At 41.6% G+C, this 15,711-nt stretch overlaps 1 pseudogene; it reads right to left on the reverse strand.

Moving 5' to 3' along the window:
* Positions 1-13,743: 13,743 nt before the first annotated feature.
* Positions 13,744-14,472, reverse strand: LOC124080300 (ferritin heavy chain-like; annotated as a pseudogene).
* Between the last annotated feature and the right edge of the window lie 1,239 nt (positions 14,473-15,711).

Raw genomic sequence — 15,711 nt, forward strand, 5'->3', positions numbered from 1 at the left:
TTTAACCTTTTATATTAAAATATATTTCCACATCTTGAATCTTTTTCTATCTCTTTTTTAACCGTTAACCCTTTTTATAAATTCACATTTTGAAACAACTCTTATAAAATTTCTGATTTAGACAAATTACTCCACTTTAATAAGATGAAAGACTTTCATGTTTTTTGATACTATAATACTATAATTGAAACCCAACTGAAAATTTTTCTACTCTTTGTATATAAATTACACGATAGAATCTTAACTCTTAGTAACCTTGTTTTAGCAAAGACACATACACAAAGCAATATTAAACCTTTTTCCATTTACCAATTTATGAAAACACACATAATGTTTAAATATATTACCTTATGGAACTTAATAAGTAAAGAGTACTTGATTTTATATTTAGTGGTTGATATTTTAACACTTTAGCATTGTAAATTAATCAGATATCTGTAAAAACCAAGATCTTAGTGTAGTAAACAGAACTAGCCTTCTCTTTCTTGAAGAAAAATCCTTCTACAGGATACCATGATGGTCCCATTGATATACTTAATAACTCGTCTTTAAAAAGCCATGGGCTACATTTTTGTATTGTATCAACATATGCCCTAATTGTTCTTCATCTACTCACCTTTCTTCAGGTTAATCAAAATATAGAAATATCTTTTTTTTGGTAGGGGGATACCAAGTACTGAACTCAAGGGTACTTGGCTACAGAGTCACATCCCCAGGCCTATTTTGTATTTTATTTAGAGATAGGGTCTCACTAAGTTGCTTAGTGCCTCACTGTTGCTGAGGCTGGCTTTGAACTCAGTGTTCCTCCTGCCTCAGCCTCCTGAGACACTGGGATTATAGGCGTGCGCCACCGCTCCTGGTCCAGGCTCAGTTTTCATAACTGGGATCTCTGGATCCTGGGCCTGAGCCAGCTATTCCTGCCCTATGACACTGCCTCTTGTAACTAATGAGGGCTTCCAGGGGTCTGAGCAGGCAAAACAGGTAAAGGAAATAGGCTATTGTCTCTGGTAACAAGGAGGAACTGCAGCACGGGTTAGTAGAGGGGTGGGGGCAGTGGCTGGGTTCAAGGAATGGGTCTAGGCTTAGCTTCTATCCCCCTCCCCCGGCCCCCTCCTGTGTCCATCTCCTTCCCATTCTTACCTGGATTAACCCCACCCCACTCCTCTTGGCCTGCCCCAAATAGTTCTCCTAAGACAGAGAACCAAGGGCTGTACTGAGAATTTCCTGGAAAGATAACCATCCTGGCTGCCTTCAAAGCTGCCAGAGAGCAGTTTCTTCTAGTTCCTGGTTCAGCCTTGTGCAATGGGCCTGAACTTCCCTAACCTCTGTCTTCCATGTTCTGCTGGGGGTGGGTAGACAACCTTGAGGAAATTGACCAGACCTTCTGTTTCCTCAAGGTCAATTAAAAATAAAAATGGGAGCTGGGCACAGTGACACACGCCTGCAACCCCAGCAACTTGGGAGGCTGAAGCAGGAAGATCACGAGTTCGAGGCCAGTCTGGGAAATTTAGCAAGACCTTGTCTTAAACTAAAATAAAAAGGACTTGGAATATAGCTCAGAAATAGTGCACTCCTGGGTTCCATTCCCAGTACCAAAAAAAAAAAAAGTGTCTGAGTTTCAACCTGTGAAGTTGAAGTCTTAGAGCTAGATACTAAGTGACCCTGAAATCCACTTCCCTGGTCCATTCTTCAGGTCCTCAGGGCCATTTAGAAGCATTCTGGAAACTCCTACCACCCTTATATGCAAGCATCAGTTACATGGGCCATTCATATTGACAACAAGCATTGAGTACCTACTACATGCTAGGCATGTGGAAGTACTGTGGCAGTGACAAAAAAGCTTAATGCCCCAAGAGTCAGCAAGGTGACAGCTCATGGGTAAAAGTGGGGATGGGGTGATGAGACCTAATGGCTTCTTGCTGGAACCAGGAGCACTGGGGTTTCTGCTCATCCCACTCCTATATGCGTGCCCCTACCCAGGGGTTCCAAAGCACTCCATAACATGCCTCTGCCAAGACCAGCATATATATATATATATATATATATATATACACATATATATCCTCCTGTCTCAGCCTCCTGAGCTGCTGGGATTACAGGCATGCACCACCACGCCCAGCTGCTTCTTCTTCTTCTTCCTTTTATTTTTTCTTTTCCAAAATGGAATCATACTATGTATGTTATTTTGGTACTTGCTTGTTTGTCATTTAACACACTGTGGTGATCCTTTAAACCTAGAGATTTAAATCGAATAATTTTATTTAACAGCTACATAGGAATCCTATAATAATGTCCTATAATTTATTTTTGTTTTACATATAAGGAGTTCTTCTCTCCCTAACACCAAATACATGGTCTTTTCTAAAACCAGTTCTCCCATACCAGCTGGGTACCCAACAATTCCATTCAGATGCTACCTCCCACAGTTAGCAGAGAACTCACAGGTTAAGGACTCTGTCCCACAAGACTGTTCCCATTTAAGATGCCAGTGTTGGGGCTGGGGATGTGGCTCAAGCGGTAGTCCGCTCACCTGGCATGCGCAGGGTGCTGGGTTCAATCCTCAGCACCACATAAAATAAAATAAAGATGTTGTGTCCACCGAAAACCGAAAAATAAATATTAAAAATAAAAAGATGCCAGTGTTAGGTTCCCAGGTTACCTACACTTCTGCTTGATTTGGCCATAAAGTTGAGGATTCTCATGATTCCCCACCCCATGCCATCCTTAGGTTCCATTAACTTTCTAGCAGATCCACAGAACTCAGTAAATAGCTTACTATTACTGGTTTATTATAAAGTATATAACTCAGGAATAGTCAAATGGAAGAGATATATATACTGCAGTCTGGCTGGGCACAAATAACCGAGCCGCCACGAGGCACTTGTAGGTTCAAACAGGAACTACTTTATTGCCCATACTCTCACCTGCACTCCACTGGCGCTCCCCAGGAACTCTCCCAGCCCCCAAAGGGAACTCTGCGGGAACTCAAAAGTAGTGGGCGCCCGAGGCAGCAGGAGCCAGCCCTATTGCCAGACAGCAGGGGTCTATATACAACTGAATACACAGCCTGTTTCAATCCAGCATCATCCAGTCACAGCAATTATACACAACTTAATTATCATCATCTTAATGGCTCGCTGGCATCACCTCTCAACCACTCCTTCTGGCAAAATGCCAGGCGCCATCCCGACTGGGCTGTGGCTCTCAACATATATAGGGCAAGATATGGGAACAGAAGAGTCTTTCATGCTTTCTCCAAGAGTCCCATCCTTGAAGAACCTTAAAGTGTTCGCTAACCTGGAAGCTCATCAAAGGTCATTGTTCAAGAGTTATTAACAAGCTCGATCTCAGTCTCCTCTTATACTTTCCCCAGAAGTTTGTATGTGGGGCTGAAGGTTCCAATACTCTAAACTCACATTTTATTGAGCTACTTCTTTTTAAATCCCTACTTTGGGAAGACTTTGGCTTTAATCTATGAGTTCCAAAATCCATTTCTGGTGTTCACCTGGCTTGGCAATACTGCAGAAGTGAAAAGCAGCTGAGGGGACTCTCTTTGACTTTCTGTTTTTGCTCAGTTTCTGGTCTTAACATTCCTTGTTTTCTTCCCCATGCATGCATACAATAACTTTTTTTCTTTTACTTTATACGTTTAGCGTTTTAGTTGTTTTGAGTTGCTTCCTACTTTACCATATTGCCAGAAACCAAAGTTGAATTTCTTTTAATCCTTTTATTCTCTTCTATTTCTTCTCAGTTAGTTGTACCTGTGTTTTGTAGTGCTGGGGAGTGAATCCACGACCTCATGCATGCTAGGCAACCACTCTACCACTAAGCTACACCCTCATCCCCTCAGTTAGTTTTGTTTTATTTTTTAGATACAGTAATTAAACCCACTGGGATACATACCCAGCTATTTTTTTAATGTTCCAGAACTTTTATTTATTTTTTATTTTTTTATCTGGTGCTAAGGATTGAACCCAGTGCCTCACATGTACTAGGCAAGCGCTCTGCCACTGAGCTACAGCCCCCACTCCAGCTATTTTTATTTTTAAAATTTGAGACAGGGTCACTAGATTGCCCAGGCTGCCTTCAAATTTGCAATCCTCCTGCCTCAGTCTCTCAAGTAATTGGGATTACAGGGATGTGCCACTGTGTCTAGCTGTCTTTTTTTTTTTTTCTCGTACTGGGAATTGAACCTCAGGGCCACTCAACCACTGAGCCACATCCCCAGCCCTATTTTGTATTTTATTTAGAGACAGGGTCTCACTGAATTGCTTAGCACCTCACCATTGCTGAGGCTGGCATTGAACTTGAGATCCTCCTGCCTCAGCCTCCTGAGCCTCTGGGATTACAGGCATATGCCACCATACCCAGCCAGGTATCTGTTTTTAATAACTAAATTTATTGAAGTGTAATTTACATATAAAAATTCACCAATTAAAGGTATAGTTCAATTAGTTTGATAAATGCATATACATTGTAACTACCACCACAATCAATATAGAGATATTTCCATTACCCAAAAAAGTACCTGCATGTCCCTTTGTAGTTAGCCCATCATTTTATCCCCAGTTCCAAGCAACTGTTGATCTGTTGTCGTTAAATATGACTTCTCCTTCCCTGGAATTTCACGTAGTTGGAATCATGCAGTATATATTCTTATGCCTAACTTCTTCCATTTAGCACAGTGTTTTGGAGACTCATCCATATAGTTGCATGCATCTGTGGTTCATTCCTTCTTGTTTCTGAGTAGTAATCCACTGTACAAATTCAGCATACTTAGGTAATTTTTGGGATAAGATTTCTGCATATTACAGGGCAAGAAAAATAGGAGTCAAAAAAAGGGAAGAAGAGAGTTATTAATGTGGGAGATTTATATGGAAATTTTCTGTTCTCCTTATTAAATAAATATCTTCCATCTCTTTCTTCATCTTAGCTAGTGAAATCCAATGGCCTGAATTTCCTATTTAATGATAACTAAGGAAATTCCAGAACCTGGCCTTAAAAAGCAAGCATTACTGTATGGTGGCATGTGCCCATAGTCCTAGTACTTGGGAGGCTGAGGCTGGAGGACCATCTGAGCCCACAAGTTTGAGGGCAGCCTAGGCAACATAGTGAGAGGAGACCCCTTCTCTTAAGGCAGGAAAGAAAAGTGTCAAAAGTGTCAAAAATCAACACAAAAATGCTTATGAAAAAGATGACCTCCCTTCTTTATTGAAGCAACAAAGAGAAATATTCTACATTATAAAACTAGTTCATGCTGGGCACAGTGGTGCACCCCTATAATCCCAGTTACTTGGGAGGCTAAAGCAGAAGGATTGCAAGTTTGAGGCCAGGCTCAGCAACTTAGCGAGGTCCTAAGAAACTTAATAAAACTCTTTCTCAAAATAAAAAATAATTTAAAAAGTGTTCAGGATGTTGCTCAGTAGTTAAATACCCCTGGGTTCAATTCCCAGTACCAAAAAATTAAATTTAATAATAACGATAATAAATAAAATAAATAGAAAATGAAACTAGTTCAAAGAATCAGATAAGTTATTTTTATTTATTTATTTTGTGGTGCTGGGATTGAACTCAGGGCCTGTACATGTGAGACAAGCACTCTACCAACTGAGCTATATCCCCAGCCCCCAGATAAGTTATTTTTATCGATGCATATTGCCCAGAGTCCCAGGGGGAGGTGACACAGAAGGGTCCTTTTTTTTTTTTTTTTTTTTTTTGTGGTGCTGGGGATTTAATCCAGGGCTTTGTGCATGCTAGGCAAGTATTCTACCAACTGAGCTATTTCCCCAGCCCTCAGATAAATTTCTTTAAATAAGTTATTAAATTGAGAACATTTAGAAAAGTGTCAATCTCATTTTTTTCCATTTCTGTTCATACAAAATGGAGATTTTTTTTAAAGAGAGAGAGAGAGAGGGAGAGAGAGAGAGAGAAGAGAGAGAGAGAATTTATAGTTTTTGGCGGACACAACATCTTTGTTTGTATGTGGTGCTGAGGATCGAACCCGGGCCGCACGCATGCCAGGCGAGCGTGCTACCGCTTGAGCCACATTCCCAGCCCCAAAATGGAGATTTGATGGCTATTCATAATTATTATCAACTTACTTTGTTAATATAAATATGTCCTTTGGAGTATAGTTTGAATAAAGAGGTCACATAAAACTATTGTCCTGGGAAAATTACTTTCAAAATATATCCTTAGTTCTCATTTTAAAAAAACTTTTTTTTTTTTTTTAATATTCTGAGTTGCAGAGACTGGCCTCAAACCTGTGATCCTCCTGCTCCAGCCTCCTGAGTAGCTGGAATTATAGGTATATGCCAGTATACCTGGCTTTTCTAGACTTTAGTTTCTTCTCCTTGCTTCTCTCTACTGGGTCTTCCAGAAGTATGAAACTGTAACCTCCTATGAATAAGGGAGAGAGATTCTTACATGGCTATGCGGGGGTCTCTGGCCCCTCTGGTTTCGAAGCAGTTTCCTTTTCTGCATTTTGTTGGTAGCTGCCCTTGAAGTCTGTATCTGGTGAAGTGTTGGTCTTATCTCTGGTCTCAGGGGTGCTTCCATTGATAACCAATTTCATGTTGGCTCTCAAATGGGCACTGCACATCTCTCTGCCTCTTACCCATGTTCTGCCTGAGTTTCTGGTCCAAGCTCACCTATGCCTCTACGGCATCGTGGGGTTTCAGGAAATTTCACAGGCCATCTGGGGCCCTTTGCCTAGTTATGACATATAGGCATGTTCACATTCCTGCACATGGCAAGGGAGGAAGGGGAATGAAAGTACAAGTCACCCAGCCCTGGAATTCATCAAAATTCAAGTTCTTTGTTTGATCTCTTCCTTCCCTTTTCTTCCCTGACTCAAGGAATTTTTAATTTCTTCCAGAGATATAAAGAAAAATACTTGTTTCAGAAAAATGTATATCAAAATTATTACTTACAAAATGAATGCATTGTGATTTGGGGGCTTTTGAGTTTCTGCACTGAAAACTTTTCACTCAAATTATTTGCTCTATCATGAATTTAAAATAGCAATTTTAAAACACAAAAGTTAACTAAAACCTCAAAAGACTCTGTTAAGGGCTGGGGGTATAACTCAGTGGCAAAGCATTTGCCTAAGGTGAGTGGGGCCCTAGTTCAGATCCCTGGCACCATAAAAAGGAAAAAAAGGAGAGAGCGAAAGACAACATTAAGAAAGAAAAAAGACCAGTCACTGGTGAACCCAACCTAATTCCATTTTAAGATTGGAAGCCATTGTCACATTCCAGGTGACAAAAACACTCAGGGTCACTCCAGGGGAACTGGGCTGTATGAAATAATCACACAAGAGACAGAAATACCTTTTTCTTTGGGGGTCCTGTGACAGCGCCTCTGACCTTAAGTGTTGGCAGAAAGAGAGAAATCGAGGGAACACATGCTGACTCCTTTTATTGAGGAGAAGCCATTCAAATGAGGCCAGGGGTCAGGTTTCAGGGGGCTGAGTCCAGCTTCATGATGTCTGCTGTCAGCAGGTTGACTGACATCTACTAGGAAGCCCACACCCAAAGGCAGAGCAAGAAAAGGGGACACACAAAGGGTTTTCCATGGAACATTCTATCCCAAACAGGGCAAAGGGGTAGGATTACAAAGGAACAGGTGAACATAGCTCAATCCATGGGGCTGCAGGAAGGCACGCCTATGCATGAAGACACATTCACACATTCTGCGAATGTGAATTGGGGCAGCCATCTAGGGCCACTTTGATGTGGACAGATCATGAGAATTGACCGACAGAGCCTCACCAATCAGGAAAGGAAAATGCTGGTCACATGGCGTGGCGGCCTTCCACAAGCCATCTCATCACAAAGTCATGAAACTTCTTTGGAATTCCCTTCCATGCTCTGAATGCACCCATGCCTGGCTTTCCTTGACCAGATAACAACCCTCTCTAAAACCTAGCGGCTCCTCATAAATTCTGATGTTGGAATCTCAGTTTACTCTCTACCTTGAAATGTTAAGCCATGTAGATCATTAACCTGCTATCTGCCTTTGTATTATGCTTGCCAGAACCCTGTTAAGTGTAAGTTTCCAAGACACCCACCTTTGTAACTTTCTGTGCTATAAAAACCTTTCTTCCCTGAAAGCTGTTGCTGTTCTCTATCCTTGCTTTCGGGTGAGACAGTCCTGGCCAGCTCTATTGTGTACACAATATAAGTTTGCTTTAATTTGGTTTAAAATTGGAGTCAGTTGTCTTTTCTTTGTGCCATGGGATCAACATCACTATATGAAGGCAGAAAAAAAAAAAACCCCAACCACTTGCACATTATATACTTGAGAAAGGACTCATAACCAGAAAATCTGAAAAACACTTAAAATTCAGTAAGAAAAAGAGAACAACCCAGTAGAAAAATAGGTGATATAATTAAACATGCAATAAACAAGAAGATATTAAAATGACCAAAAAAATATATCAAAAGATGATCTCATTGTCTTTCAGGACATTGGAAATTAAAGCCATAATGTAACAACATTTATATCAGTTGTACCCAAGGGATTTGAATTTCTAAAGGTGACTGACTGATGATACAGATAAGACAATGCTATTAAAAGGTTTTTGTTACAGTTTCCCAGAGAAGGGGGCACACCGCACCACATAGGGCCACTGGGAAAGCACTAAATTTAGTCAGGAGCAAGAGGAAAGCATGGGCCACAGCCTTTATTGGAATTCTGCAGGAACAGCAAGGCAGCACCGGAAACATTTTAGGATTAGGGACTTTGAATAATGTTGACATCTCTGGTCTCTAGGAGTGGTCTCTAATTGTCTGGTACCTGGCTCTGGGTGATTCAGGGCAGGGGAAATATCAGGTTGGTGTGTGAGATTTAGTTAGATAAAGAAGTGTTTAAGGGATATGGACTCAGGATTGGTTGGAGAGTTTTTTGCATACTTACAAAAGCCGGATTCAGGAGAGATGTAAACCACATCTGTGATTAATGAATGTCAAGTAAACAAATTCAGAATCTAAGAAAGTATAGAACAGCACTACATCTACTAGAAAGGTTAAGGTTAAAGAGAAAAATGTCAGTACTAAGATATGGCCAGGATATGGAGTGACTGTAATGCTCACATACAGCTGGATTATGAAGCTCATGAGTAGAAAAAACAAATCAAGGATATTAGAAGTTAGAGTAGATATTATATCTGCATTGAGGAAGATGTTATTGAAATTTGCTGTAATCCCAGCAAATTGAGAGGCTGAAGCCGGAGGATGGCAAGTTCCCAACCAGCCTGGGCAACTTAGTGAGACCCTGTCTCAAAATAAAAACAAATAAATAAATCAAAAGGGCTGGTGTGTAGCTCAGTAGTAGAGTACCGCTGAGTTCAATTTTCAGTACTGCAAGAAATGGAAGGGTCACAAAGAAAACTGTGAAGTCTTTTCTTTGGCTTAATTAACAGAAAACAATAGATGCAATACACAATGATATGTATTTATTATATTGTCTTATGGTTACATGAAAATTATGACTTGGCCAAAATTTAGTACATAGAACTCTTAACCATCTTACTCATCCCCAAGACAACTTGTTGGTCCACTGAACTGATTACATCAAATTGATAGAATAAGAAGTGTATAAAATAGCAAGTACCTTACATGCTTTAGGAAACATTTATACCAGAGGGTGGGGATACTGACATACAGAGACCTTTTACTTCATTGATTTTTCTTAGTGTTCAATGATCTTGCAGACAGGTATCTCCCCTCAAAATGCAAGACAAGCTGCTTTACTTGTGCTACCTGCCCCCCTCCCCCAAATAAACAATCACATGGGTGGGTGAGTTTAGAGACAATGTTTACCACATTGGGGTTTACTGCTCTGATCTTCTTACCTGGTATCCTGAAATGAAGTCATATTTTAGTAAGTTTCAGAGGAAGGAAATGTTCTTCAGCTGATCCAGTCCGCAGTACAATTTAGTCCTTACAATCTTGATAACGTTCCAAGTATTTGTGACAGATTGAGGTAGTGTATGGGTCGTATGACAGCTCATGACAGGAGAATCCCAGCAGAGACCCTTTCACCATGACTTTTGGTGAGTAAATGCTTTCCATTTGACAATCAGCTCTTGGCTTGCTGCTGGGCCTTGAACATAGCGTGATCATGGAATTCAGGTTGTTCACCATGAGCTGGCTATTATCTGGGCTTCTAGGCATGATGCTAATTATGGATTTATCATCAAGCAGAAATTCTGTATACGAAATGCTATATACGATCTGCTGGAGCAGATCCTGAAGAGACAGGTGGCTACCAATACCATATCCCTACTTCTTTTCACCACTATGACTGGACGAGATATGCCCTACAACCAGGTGTCTGCAGAGGAAAAAGAAATCAAGATTATAACTGTCTTTCCACCATAGCCTTGTGTTAGAAAGAAACGGACTGCCTGTGATATTATGGCTCCCAATCAAGGATGACATTGTGGATGGTAGGACTTCAAGAAATACAGCTAGTATTATCTGTCTAGTTTTCCCAGAAGGAGAAAGACCTGAGGTAGGAATCTTCCCTGACTTCTGAGAGGAGGTTAATGATTTGACCAGATGATTAGGGAATTAGAAGTAACATTGGAAGGAATTTGGAGAAGCAAAAATATAGATGCACTTCTCTCAATGACTCCCAGATGTGACAATAACGTCCATGATGCAACTACAAACCACTCTTCCTAGTTTAAGAGAAAAAGTATTTATTACCAGGAATTAGATGACTTTTAAGGTATTTGGGAGAATTTGAAGGGCAAACTTTAGGTGGAGCTTTCAGGAGCTCTCCTTGCCCTAGAATCTCACTGATTCCACTTGGTTGGGTAAGCTGTGCCTGCCACTGCAGGAAACCAGCAAATCAGCAAACTGGTAACCACAGAACCACATTTCCTCTGTCCTAATCTCTAGCAGCAAAATAAGAACCTCACACTCTGTCTGTCCTCTTTTCCTGCTTAATTAACATTCAAGTCTTATATAAGTGCATGTGATTAGCAAAGTCTCAGTCACATCTGAAACCCTCAGGATCTGAGATGTATACTTTTTAGCTTTCTGGACTCTAAGGGTAGAAAAGAACACTAGGAAGAGTTTAGATGGTATGTTGAGCAAACCATTCTATTATAATCAGAAGATCTGTGCCCCATTAGCAGAAGAGACTCTAAAAGATCAGGGAATAACATGACCTGCCCTGTGGATGGTATCAGTCCTCCACTCTAGCTATCCCAGAGCTTGCTTCATGAGCTCATGAACAAAGTGATATGGGACTGTTGATGGGAGAAATGCAAGGGCTCAACAATGTGGACTTTCTCACACTAAGAGTGGCCTGCCTATTGCTGACTTGGACCCCTTCTATCATGAAGGGGGCAGCAATCTATCCTTGTTGTGGAAGAATCTTATTTTAAATTTCCACATACTTTCCCTAATCACCATATTTTTACCAGCACCACCATCCAGAAACTGACTGAGTACCTAATAAGGCATTCCAGATGACATTCCACAAAATACTGCTTCTGGCCAGGGGGATACTTTTCCAGTGAAAGAATTAAGGCAGTCAGGGTGCACAAGCAAACCCTCCTGGGATTCTCTGGTCTAAATGTGTATTTCAACTGGCTTCATAGAATGAGCCTGATGAGCTCTTTTTTTTTATGGTGCTGGGGATTGAACCTAGGGCCTTGTGCATGCGAGGGAAGCACTCTACCAGCTGAGCTATAACCCCAGCCCCTGATGAGCTCTTAATTTGGTTTTGCTGACAGAAGATAATATTTTGTAAGATTAGAATGCTGTCCTATAGCATCCTATGTGACGTATACTCTGAACAAATAACCGACTATAGGAGCTATTTCTATCATTCTCCAATTACACAAATTGGGGGATGAGGTGTATAAGTGAGATGGTACCCCTTAAAATATTACTTTTATCTAACAAATCACTATACATGTGGTGGCTAAAAAAACATATTTATTATCTTCCCATTCTGGAGGTCTGAAGCCTGAAATGGCTCTCACTGAGCTAAAATTAAGGAATCATTAGGGTTGAGTTACTTCTGTAGATTCTAGGGACAAATCTGTCCCCTTGCCTTTTCAATGTCTAGAGGCTGCCCACATTTCTTGGTTTGTGGTCTCCTTCCATTCCTAGTTAAAGCCAGCAATGGCTAATCAAACCTTTCTTAAGCTGCTTCTGACACTGATTCTACTGTGTCCCTCATTCTTTTATAAGGTAATCACTGGTGACCACATTGAGCCTACCTAGATAATAGGGATATTCTTCCCATCTCCAGGTCAGCTGGTTAGCATCCTTAATTCTGTCTACAAACTTAATCCTCTCTTGCCATGTAGCATAACATATTCACAGTCTTGGGGGATTAAGATGTGGTTATCTTTGGGGACCATTCTTCCTCCTACATTGTCTATCAATTCTGAGCTCTGCTGGTGGGAAAGAGTTTACCTGTAGGCACCAAAATGTAGGATCATATTGTCACTTGGCCATTTTGGACTCCTCATAACAATGGATTAATTGTGTTGAGGGAGAAGTTATTTCGTTGACTAGAGTCATTAATCCTAATTTTCAACAAAATAAGATTGTGGTTTCACACTAGGGTAAAGATGCAGATTAAGAGAACATAGAGGGGTTGGGGATATAGCTCAGTTGGTAAAGTGCTTGCCTTGCATGCACAAAGCCCCAGCACCACACACACACACACACACACACACACACACACACACACAAGACAGGAAATCTCTGGGTTGCATCCTCATATGACCTTGTCCAGAACTAAAAGTTAATGAAAGACTATCTCAACCTCTTGTTTAGGCAGGACCACCCCCCACCCCCAGGAGCTGGGATCCCTCAGAAATGCCATTTGGGTACACACTTGGTGAAAAGTGCTGACCTGCTGAGGCTCTGCCTTAAGGCATGGAGAATATAGAACATGTAAGGAGGGCAGAAATCATAAATACCCACAGCCTATGACTAGTTGCAGAAACAAGAACTATAGCTTCTGCCCATGTTTCCTTCCCTGATTTTTCCTAAATGTATTCATAGATTTCTTTTGTCCCTTTCCCACTTTGAAAAAAAAAAAGATGCATTGTGATTGATAACTTTACAAGCTAGTGCACAAAAACATCCAGGCAAGACTGGACAGAATTAGGATTAGGCATCAAGAAAGATGCTGGGCTGGGTACAATGGCAAATACCTGTAATCCCAGAGGCTTGGGAGGCTGAGGCAGGAGGAGCATGAGTTCAAGGCCAGCCTTAGCAATTTAGCAAGGGTCTAAGCAACTCAATGAGACCCTGTCTCTAAATAAAATACAAAAAGGTCTGGGAATGTGGCTCAGTGATTAAATGCCCCTGAGTTCAATCCCTAGGAAAGAAAGAAAGAAAGAAAGAAAGAAAGAAAGAAAGAAAGAAAGAAAGAAAGAAAGAAAAAGAAAGAAAGATAGATGCTGGATTTAGAGCTGAACTCAGTGACTACTGAAAACAGGCTGTCTATTTTGAGAGAGGCAGTGAGTGCTTTGCACTTGTATAAGGGATGTCTAAAGTGTGTTGATAAGAGTTTTTTGTTCTATTGTTTTTTTAAAATAAGTATGTGGATAAAGTCAATAGAAGGGATTTTCTGAGTATTGTCCTTTAAATTTCCCAGAACTGAGAATGGCACAGTTTTCTTTCAATCACTTTATTTTCTGCTTAAGTTAGCTAGAGTCGATTTGTCTTGCTTTCACCTAAAATTTCTTTTCTTCTTCTTTTTTTTTTTTTTTGGGTACCAAATTTCTTTATTTGAAGGAATGGTACAAATTAAAGAACATAAGTGGATGTTTTGGTACAACTTATAGAAAAGGTAAGGGTAACCCCAATATGCATGCACTGCCTTGGTGACCAGGGAAGTCACTTGCACGGCTATGGGAAAGTCAGGCTGAGGTTTAGCTCTCGTTATCACTGTCTCCCAGGGTGTGCTTGTCAAAGAGATACTCTGCCATGCCCGATTCTGGGGCTCCCATCTTGCGCAAGTTGGTTACATGGTCACCCAATTCTTTGATGGATTTCACCTGCTCATTCAAGTAATGAGTCTCAATGAAGTCACACAAGTGGGGGTCATTTTTGTCAGTGGCCAGTTTGTGCAGTTCCAGAAGTGACTGGTTCACACTTTTCTCCAAGTGCAAAGCACATTCCATTGCATTGAGCCCACTCTCCCAGTCATCACCGTCTGGTTTCTTGATATCCTGAAGGAAGATTCAGCCACCTCTTTGGTTCTGCAGCTTCATCAATTTCTCAGCATGTTCCCTCTCCTCATGAGATTGGTGAACAAAATATTTGGCAAAGTTCTTCAAAGCCACATCATCACGGTCAAAGTAGTAAGACATGGACAGGTAGACATAGGAGGCCTAGAGCTCCAGGTTGATCTGGCGGCCTCGGAGTCCTGGTGGTAGTTCTGGCGCACCTGCGAGGGGGACGTGGTAGCCATGGCGGGAGGCTGAGGCTCGGCGCTGGAGCGGCGGCGGAGGCCTGGGGCGGTCAGAGGGCGCGGTGAAGAGGTGGCGAAGGGCTGCTGGCTCTGAGCGGCGGCAGGGTGGGGGTGGAGCGCCAGGTTCCGTCCAAGCACTGTTGAAGCAGGAAACCGCGGCGACTCTCGGCGAAGAACGTCTCACCTAAAATTTCTAACTGCTACAGAGTCCCAGGCTGTCTGGCCCCTTCCTCTCTCTCATACCTAGCAACTTTTTTCTTCCTAAAGTACAGAAAATGTAGATCATTTCATTCTCTCATCCTCTGTGAAAACTGCCACAAGAAACTCCTGACTCCCGAAAGCCATGGTTCCCACCAGGCTGAGGCCAACCTGCCTTTTCAGAATCTTTCCTTCTCCCCACTGAAAGCTCCCTGGTCAAGTCAAATTGACTTCTGGCACAGAGTACATTGCACTGGAACTTTTTCTCAGAACAGAAGAGTACATCCTTCTTTGACCAACCTCATCCTCAAAGAAGTGTCCATACACAGAGCTCCTGTCTACAACTGGACACAGTGATTCATCACCTCATGATGTGTTTTTAAAATTGATAGCATGAACTGCTACATAGAACAATAACAACACCCCTGTGAGCTTGTCATCTTTATAGAAAAGAACCTTAAGGAGTCCCTAGTAGCTACATCACGGCAGAAGAGTGTGGTGGAGGATAGCAGCTGGGAACATGGCACCAGGAAGCAATGAGAGCTCTGCTTAACAAGGACAAAATCCATACCCCAAGACATGCCCCCAGGGACCTACTTCCTCCAGCTGCACCCTACCTGCCTCCAGTTACCACCCAGTTAAACCCTATCAGGGGACTAATGCACTGATTAAGCTAAAACTTTTATAACAATCATTTTACTTCAAACTTTCCTGCATTGTCTCACACATGAGCCCCAGGGCCTTATGCGCTACCACTGAGTTTTATCACCTGCCCTTTAATTTTTTTTTTTAATTATAAGACATGTTCTCACTCAGTTGCCTAGGTTGACCTCAAACTTTTGATCTCTCCCCCTCAGCCTCTCCCTCTCTCTTTCTCTCCTTTCTTTCTTTTTTTCTTTGTACTGGGGATTGAACCCAGAGATGCTTTACCATTGAGCCACATCCCCAGCCCTCTTTTGAGACAGGGTCTCACTAAGCTGCTTAGGGCCTCGCTTAATTGTTGAGACTGACCTCAAACTTGCAACCCTTCTGCCTCAGCTTCCAGAGTCACTGGGA

Source organism: Marmota monax, unplaced genomic scaffold (assembly GCF_021218885.2).
Source record: "Marmota monax isolate L192 unplaced genomic scaffold, Marmota_monax_Labrador192_F-V1.1 WCK01_AAM20220418_F8-fsc00187, whole genome shotgun sequence".
NCBI lineage: Eukaryota > Metazoa > Chordata > Mammalia > Rodentia > Sciuridae > Marmota > Marmota monax.